The sequence below is a fragment of the Gossypium arboreum genome, chromosome 8 (genome assembly GCF_025698485.1).
Source record: "Gossypium arboreum isolate Shixiya-1 chromosome 8, ASM2569848v2, whole genome shotgun sequence".
NCBI classification, from domain to species: Eukaryota; Viridiplantae; Streptophyta; class Magnoliopsida; order Malvales; family Malvaceae; genus Gossypium; species Gossypium arboreum.
The window spans coordinates 6,380,311-6,389,622 of record NC_069077.1 but is presented as its reverse complement, the minus strand read 5'-3'; the positions used below and the strand labels follow the sequence as shown (position 1 = coordinate 6,389,622).

The following is a 9,312-nucleotide window of genomic DNA, read 5'->3' as shown; positions in this document are numbered from 1 at the left end:
TATTATCACTTTTATTATACATATTACGTACATATTAGATATCGTATTATTCATGTATTATATCATATATGCACATATCTTTAATATATATATATATATATATATATATATATATATATATATATATATAAGTATATATTTATGTAATGCTAGTATTATTACTAATATTAATATGTCTTTTATACATACCGCAATTATATGTATATATACTATGAACACATATTAATATTATTATGTAAGTCTTTTCATCCCTATTTTTATGTATATATTCGAAATGTCACCTTCACATATGTATATTCAATGTTTTTCATTATTATTGTCATATTTAATCTCGCATGCACGGTTATTGTTTTAATATTTTTGTTATGTTTGTCATTTGCTTTATATGTATACCTAGTCCTTTTATTTGTTTATTTATTTCTGTATTCACTTTGTCTTACACGTTCTAAAAAAAAAAATCACGTTCTTGTTTCTAAATTAATTTCTATAATCAAGGGCAACATATCGGTTTAATACCAAGTCGACGGTCCCATCGCTATGTTGAGTGGAATTTGTCGGTTCGTGTTTAATCGGTATACCCTTCTAAAAAACGAGAGAAATCAAAATTGAAAGTTTTCATCTTTTGAAGCGGATCACGGTTGAACACGACTTTGAACTCATATTTTGAAAATCAAGACAACACTTGTTTAGGAGATACCAATTTTTGGGCGTCGCGAGGGTGCTAATACCTTCCTCGCTCGTAAATGACTCCGAACCTTAATTTTTTCTCTGGATTTTAACGTGGGCTTAAACTCATTTCTTTCCGTTCCAAAATAATTTTATAAGGTGTCCGATCACACCTATAAAAAGATCGGTGGCGACTCCCGGTTTAATCTAAAATCAAATTTCAAATTCTAAGTTTTTAATCGCCACAATTAGCGACCCGAAACCAAAATTTTTACGTCGCTACAGTAATATATGTGGTTAGTGTTAAAAAGCAGTTTTAACTATCCAAACACAACGAAAAGAAGGGGAGTAAGTATTGTGCTTTTTCACCACCCACACCTATACAATGAATGGCGGGCAAATGCAAGTTTCTTTAAAACGATACAACCAACCACACCTAATATTTAATGGGTAAACGTACATCCGACTTTTACCAACATATTCTTATGGTAATTACAAAGTATTTTATTTTTAATGTAGTTTTAAATTTATGTTGCTAAGTTGGAATCTTGATGAGCATTTAATTGAAGGGCCACAAATTCTGGATGGGCTATTCAATATCGTATCGGCACCAAGCTTGAAGATGCATAGACAAAACGTGAAACTAGTCCAGAATTTGCACCCTCGAAAATTACAGGACTGCTTCTGAAATTACTCCCCAAACTTAATGCATCTAAATAAATGCCAACATATTGCCAAACGTAAATGGTTTTAATTTTTACATTTATTTGTGAAACATAAATGTTGTTGTAAAGTTTGGAACCTTCCCAATCTGCCTCCATTCATCTTCTGAACCCAAACACTTTTATTATCATTGCAATCAACTCTCATGGTCAGGAATATCTCTCCCATACTATCCATCCCCATTTCATGCTTCAGCAATGCCCAATTTAAGGATATTTCCTTGTTACACCAATTGTTTTGCTAAACAAAGCTTCATTATGTGACTAATTAGGTTGAGCAAGAAATTTGGTGTTCAATTCAATTTTTTTTGTTTGATTTAGATTCAATTATATATTGAATTCATGGTTATTGAATTTTATTTAAATTAACAAACTCAATTGATGGAATTTGATTTAACTTGAATTAATTATTTTTAAATATTCAATTCGATTAAAAAAATCGTAATAATTTTGTTAATGTTGAATGCTACTCTTCTCAAGATTAATAAAAAGTTGTGAATTACTACATTTGACATAATTTATACTATTATTTAAGCCTTTAATTAAGTTGGTATCACGAGTTAACCGGTACCAATTCAGTTAGAAAATAACTAATATATTCTTTCTATTAAATCACTCCTATTATTATTTTAATGACATTTTATCTTTTATACTTTTATACCTTCTTTAAATAAAAGAGCTAAAATTAATATATTTAGAAATTAAACACATGTTTAATGGATTTATAAACAAATTATTTACCACCACACCAATAACAATTTTTAGTAATTTTTTTTCAAAAACATTTTCTTATCAAATTGTGTATATATAGTAATATCATTGGTTGTATTGGTGTCATAAGTCAACTCTATATTTAATTTATTATAATTAGATTTTTAATATTAAATTTCATTTTCACCGCATATAACTTTTGACGTGTTATCTAAAAATTGTAATATCATGATAAATAATTGAAGTGCATTTAATGTTCTTAATATAATATATTTACCTATTTAAATTTTAATTTATTTACAAGTTAAATTAATCTTTTATTTTAATTTCATACATATGTACTTGTATTATTATTAATTTCAGGCTTCATGAATGTTTTCTTTAAATGGATATTTACGTTTTAAATGCATAATTTTGAGGTGCATATGCATAGCAAATCTCTGTCGCTATTAAATGCAATTGAATATTACTAGTAACTAGACGTTTGGTGAAGTCGATTTGCTTTTCATATATAAAGGAGACATAAATTCCCTAACAAAACAATATTACAAGAATTGGTATGTGTTAATGGATCGATATAATGCCACTTATCAACATCAATAAACGACAATCAATATTAGAAGCTAGGAAGGAAGATTGTCTTTACATCTCTAACTACAATTAATAATAAACAAAACCACTTCCTCATTCTCCTATTTCTTTGCTTAATTGTAGCTGAAATAAGAATTAATACTACTCTTTAACACAAAGGGTAAGATTTTCTGAATCCAATAATTAAATTAGATTTTGACTAAATTTAAAATTAAGTCGGGTTAAACTTTTAAATAGGATAAAGTTTTCTCTATATTATTTCTTTTTTAAAGGTTCAAATCCAAAACCTTACTTAAGAAGTATCTAACTTCTTATCACTCGATTTGACAAGCATTGATCACATCTTAACTAGTTATAATCATTTGCCGATTTCTTAAAATTTTATTAAAACTTTGATTAATTGTAATTCTAAACAAGAATCAATACAACTCTTAACAAAAAACCCATTATTTGCAGGGGCTTAGAACCTTCCCGTATCTGGTAGTCATGTTAGGCTTTGACTAAAATTGAGTAGGATTAGATTCTTAAATAAGGGCACAGCTCTCTTTGTGTTCATTTCTTTATCTGTTGGGTTTACGTCCAAAACCTTACTTAAAAATGTCAATTGTTTCTTACGACTCAACCCAACAAGCATTCATGGTTGTCCTATTAATTATATTTATACAAAATAGTTTCCCTCCATATTATTGAAACAAAGTGTTTGGGAAATTTGAATCAACATATTTGGTTTGATTGTTGTAATAAAAGAAGCTCACGGGCATCTCAATACCTATAAAACTAATGCAATGCAACCACTACATCACATCTTCTTTATTTTCAGCTACTCACGGGCCTATTTAAGACCCCTTTTTGGCACTTTCCTTTGCCACCTTCCTTTAAAAACCCTCTCCCATTGTAAAACCCTTTCAAAACCCCTGTCCAATAGTCTCACAAGCAAAACCATATATTCTTTGAAAAAACAATGTCTGCCACAACATTTTACATCATTTTCATCTACCTCCTCTTGATGTTTTCTTCATATTCCAACGTCGCAATGGCCGGTCGCCCAATCCCGTCGAGCGTCCCGAGCACGATGATGCCTACAACGGTGGATTACGTGAAGACGAATCCTCAAGTACTGAACCACAACAAGCACCAGGTTTTCAATAAGAAGGAAATATTTAAAGGTTGCATGCCCAAAGGGTCTACGCATTCATCAGCACCAAGCCGATATGTTAATTATCAAACACTTGGTTCTTCTTGTGCTACTCATAAACCACACTCTAAAAGACCTTAATGGTTGAAATATATGTCATACTTTTTTCCTTTTTTTTGTGTGTGTGTGTCTGATTTGAGAAAAAAAAAATTGTGAGTTGAACGTCATGTTCATGTATGTATAATCAAAGTTTGGATTATATGTTAATTCTTTTTTCGATCTCGAGAGGGTCCTTCAATATTATTTTGGCAATTGCAATTGTGTTTTGGATTCTTTTTTCTCAGAACAAAAAATCAGATTAATATTATACCTTGCCAAGTGGAGCTTAGAAAAAGAAAATCCATTGATGTTGGATATGGATTATATTGAATCTATTCATGACTTGATTTTATATGATCTTATATGCTACATTATCAAAATTTGTTGAACACAAACCAATTGATGACTAATTTGATAATTTAGAAGTCACGATATTTTTAGATAAAAAGGGAATCAAATTTGTAAAAAAAAAAAAAAATAATGCATATAAATTTCAAACATTTTAAAAGAATTTATATGTTCCTCAAAAAGCATGTGAAAGTAAGCAATGTAGTAGGGCCTACATCCCGTTAGAAATTTAATGGGCTGAGAGATGGCGCCAATGGAATACTTGAATTTACCTCCCAACGGGCTGAGCGATGGCGCCAATGGAATACTTGAATTTACCTTTCTTCTTTAACATAGTGCCCCTTTTCCCATCTCCAATTTTGTATTAAAAAGGGGTTAGCTCCAAATTATTATATAATTTGTAAAAATTATGGATTTAATTATGAAAACGGTTGACCACAAAATATATTTTATTACTCTAAATAAAGATTAAGTCTCTAACCACGTGATTAATGGACAAAGTGAGTAATCACTACACCACGCCTCGTAGTTAGTTTTTGTTTTAATTTTATTATTGTTTAATTTATTTTTTTGTCTAATTTTTCACGTTGGCATATATATGTCAAGAAACCTATCCACTACTTATTTTAATTGATTTGATCCACATCTGGCGCTTAATATCTAAGTTAACTGTTTTGATAATGTAAGGATGTGAATAATATAACACCAATAATTTGTGTACGCAGTTAGACAAAAAGTTTTATAGTTTGGGGAGTAATCTAGAATCAAAGATATAGTTTAGGGACGTTTTGTTTTGAATTAACCCTCAATTTTAAAGAAAAAGAGGCCTAGAAAAAAGATCCAAGAACTATCTAATCCCTCGATTGATCAATTAGACGATCCAAGTGTATCATGTTAGGAGACAGGTACATCCCTTCATATCTATTGCAAAAGCCTTAAATTTTCCCCTAATTAATTCGTTTTGATCAATTTATGTTTTTTATGTTCTTAAGTGGCTCGGGAAGTTGATTTCTTTGTATTTCTTAATATTTGATGAAAATAATTTTATCAGATTTCTCTTCAAGTGTATTTGGTTACAGATATTAGATATGTTTAATGTTGCAACAACCTTATGCAAAAGGGTAAGCGTGAAGGAGCTAGTTACCAGTGCTCCCGTGTACACCACAATCACAGGTATTCTTCATTGAAATGAGCTGTTTTGATTGTTTTTAGTATTTATTCATATCTTTAAGCGAATTTCATCGAACTATTGTTCTTTATTTGTGGCTTATATGGCCCTTCTTCTGGCTTAAGTTTGATGCTTAGGCGGTGGGCTAGTAAAAACACAGCTGGATCTACTAAGAATGGAAGAGATTCAGAACCCAAGAATCTTGGGGTGAAGTAGTTCGGTGGTGAGGTCAGTGGATGATCCAAATTTAAATGCTTCCATTTAGTAATAACGGATATGAAATGATTGTTCACATTGTTGTGGCAGAGGGTGATTCCTGGAAACATCATAGTTTGTCAACGAGGAACACGATTCCATACCGGACACTATGTTGGGATTGGAAAAAGATCATTCTCTCTATGCCCTCAAGGAAGGTTGTGTGAAATTTGAGACACATAAGTTCAGTGGGCGCAAATGGGTGCATGTTGAACCTAAGGAAATGTCCTTTATCCTCTTTATGCTACTGCTGCTTCAGGAGAGCTGAAGACAGCCACATAAGGTTTGCACCATTGTTGTTTGTTTAGGCAGTCAAGTCTGCATTTCGTAGTTTGCCTTTTGAATTATGTTCTTGGATATTCAACTATCAATTGTATCAGAGAGGATCTTGGGAGATACAAATTAAAACAACCATGAGATTTGCCACCTCATGCTCTGCTTACCACATGGATGTTCTTGTTTTGATTTCTTTTTTGTTACTCATCTCTTTGATTTTCCTTTGTTGCATAACATGGTGCATGCTTTGACAAGACGTCTAAGACAACTTTCTAGTAAAAGATGGTGGAATGTGTTTCTTTTTCGGTATGATTTTTATTCTCTTTCGGCTTCGACTAGTAAGTAGTCTTTCTGGTTGATTGGCTCTTGATGCAGCTAAAATGAAGCAGTTTTCCTTTAACCTTTCTAGGGCTTTTAATAGACCGGAATTACTGAAATGCAAGCGGTTTATGTTGAGAATTTATTGTGAGAATCACTAGATTTGGAATTCTCGTCTAACATCTTGATGTCTTGCTTTTCCATTGTTTCTGGGAAAATTTTCATTTGACAAAAGTTTATGTGAAGAAGAGTGTTCAATTCCATAGAACCTCCTCTACCTGCCTACCTAAAATGACTAAAACCCTCTCCGTTTTGGTGGCCTGGGATGATGCCACTCTCTGGTGAGCTCTGTCGCCTACTACCAAAGAAGGCAGAACTCCAAGACCGCCTAAGACGATATTGTTCTTAGCCTTGAAGAACTGAAACTCTCCTCTCTTACTTCCAAAGGGTTTTCCAATGGTTTAGGAATATGCTTCATTGAGGGTCGTTTAGAAGGCTTCGGGTTAAGGTGTGACCTTGCGACGATTGCCATGGCCCATATCTCCTCCAATAGATCCTCGTCTACAATCGAGGATGGATGCGTGATCTTGATCAAGCCACTTCTTTTTAGATGCATCTTCTACCTTGCCAATAACAAGCTTGCCTGTTATAAGCTCATCTACAATCAAGGATGGATATCATCGTTATACATGTGAATGATAACTGCTTTAAATTACAGTCAAATTTAACCAATTCAAGCAAGGATGTGATGTCAATTCCAGCCCTTGTAGGATAAGAATGGCAAATAAATGAAATGAATGTCCACAGATTAGTGAACTACTAAAATTAAGCCTAACATCTTAACCCATGGTAACATATAAAACTAAGGATGTCAACTAGCATGTAATCAAACTAATAATGAAATATATAAATATTTTTTTATATTTTTATATATTTTATTTTGAGTAATGAAATTGATCATATAACCTAGTTCAAATCGGGCTTGAGTTAAACCTTAAAAAAAATGGATAAATTTCAATCTTGCCCCTTCATGGTATTTCTAGCTTCGTCGTTGATTCTGGAAATTCTTGTTCTAATAGGCATACGATATGTTGCATGCAATTTTGCATTGATATATTGCATACACAAACAATGAAATTAATCTAATATGGAAATAATTGTATGCATTCCTTTATTTAAGCGTGTATAATTGGATCAAAATTTGGGTGACCTCTTTTATAATGGAAAGTTTTTAAAAACCCTAAAATTGAATGGTTCTTTGTTTTTTTTTTTTTTGGCAATTTTTGATGAGTTTTTGAGAAACTCGACCCCAAATTTGGGTTCTGGGAGCCGAAAGGCCAAAAAAGGGGGTGTTTTTGTATTTTTCAGCCACCAGGAACGACAGAGCCCATCGCCAAAGACCTGTGGCTGCCTCAAGAACTCGCCGGACCTCAAGGCGGGACAAGGGACAGCTTAGGAGAAAAAAAGGGCTTTCGAACTTTTTTTTTTAAATGAAGGTAGAAATGATTTTTTAAAAGTTTTTTTTGGCTTAAATAGGCTATACTAAATGGCACCGTTTGGGACCAATGTTCATAGATGACAAACGACGTCGTTTTGAAGTCGACCCGCCAACTCGACCCGACCCTAGTAGGATCCGCGTGTTTTTTTTAAAGGGGGTCTATTTATGCTTGTAGCCCTTCTGCCTTTGAATCTTTTTAATATGATCCTGATTCCTTTTTTATTTTTTTTAGATCGCACCATTTAGTTTTAAATTATTTTCAATTTAGTCCTCCGATTTGCCAAAAGAATGGAGCGTCTAATGGGCCTGGGAATAATTTTCCAGCTGGTCTCTGCTCCTTTTTGCATATCACATTTTAGCCCAATTTATTATTTATTTTATCTCGATTTATCCTTTTAATTTCATTTAAGTTACGATTAAGTCCTTTGATTTATTATAATTCTTTTATCCATTTATTTACTTATTTACTTATTTATTATTCCTTCACTTTTTAATATTTAAAATTGTTTTTTATTTTCTTTTATTGAGCATTTATTTTTTTTTTTTTTCTGTGCCTTTATTATTATTATTTTTATTATTATTATTATCTATTTATCTATTTATTTATTACTCCTTTATTTTTATACATACTTAAGAATTAGATTGTATACATGTCGTAAACGGACCAATTTGCGGGTCCACATCAAGTCCAAATAAAGAATAAATAAAAATAAGAAAAAAAAACAACAATTAATTAAATGTCCATTTACAGTTCAAAGCCCAAAATTATTACAGTGACCCAATACCCAAATTACTACCCAAATCCAAACGGCCCAAAGGCAATGGCCCAATACCCAAAATGAGCCTAAACGACCCAAAACTTTGGTCATCAGAAACCCTAGGGCTCTCTCCCTCGTGCCACAGCCAAGCCTCAGCCCTCGCACCGTACGACGCACCAGCTACCTCCGTACGCCTCAGCAGCGCCACGCCCACGCCTCCGTACACCAGCACAGCGTCGTACACGCGCTACGCACCCTGTACCTGCAAAAAGGGACGAACGCGCAGCAAAACAAACAAAAAAAACAACAACAAAGAATATTGTATTTTGATTTATTTTTCTATCATTTTACCCCTTCGGCTGTAAAGCCAAGGGATTTCATCAGTTGTAAGGTTACGCACACCAAGAGAAAGCAAAACAGATGCAATACACATAGATTGAAAAAAAAAAAAAAGTAATTTCTTAAGAAGGTGATCTCCATTTTCGGCTTTATTTTTTATTTCCTCCAATTTTTCATCATTTACATTAAAAAAAAAAGAAAGAAAAAAGGGACTTACTTTGAGTTTAGGCCGTCGATTCCTTTTCGCTTCGTCGAAATCGAAGTTCAGAAGGAAGCCGGTGACTGAAAGGAGCTATGCTTCGAAGCCTGTGAGCGTCGGTCACCATACCTTGGGTGGGCTGGTGTCTTTGAAGGAGAAAATATAGGTTGCGACTGAAGAGAGGAAATGAGGCTAGGGTTTGGCCGAATAGGCTAAAATAAGCGTTTAT

The 9,312-nt window shown here is 32.8% G+C and overlaps 1 pseudogene; it reads left to right on the top strand.

Annotated features, from left to right (window-relative positions):
• Positions 1-5,005: 5,005 nt before the first annotated feature.
• LOC108468737 (uncharacterized) lies at positions 5,006-6,121 on the top strand (annotated as a pseudogene).
• Positions 6,122-9,312: the final 3,191 nt, after the last annotated feature.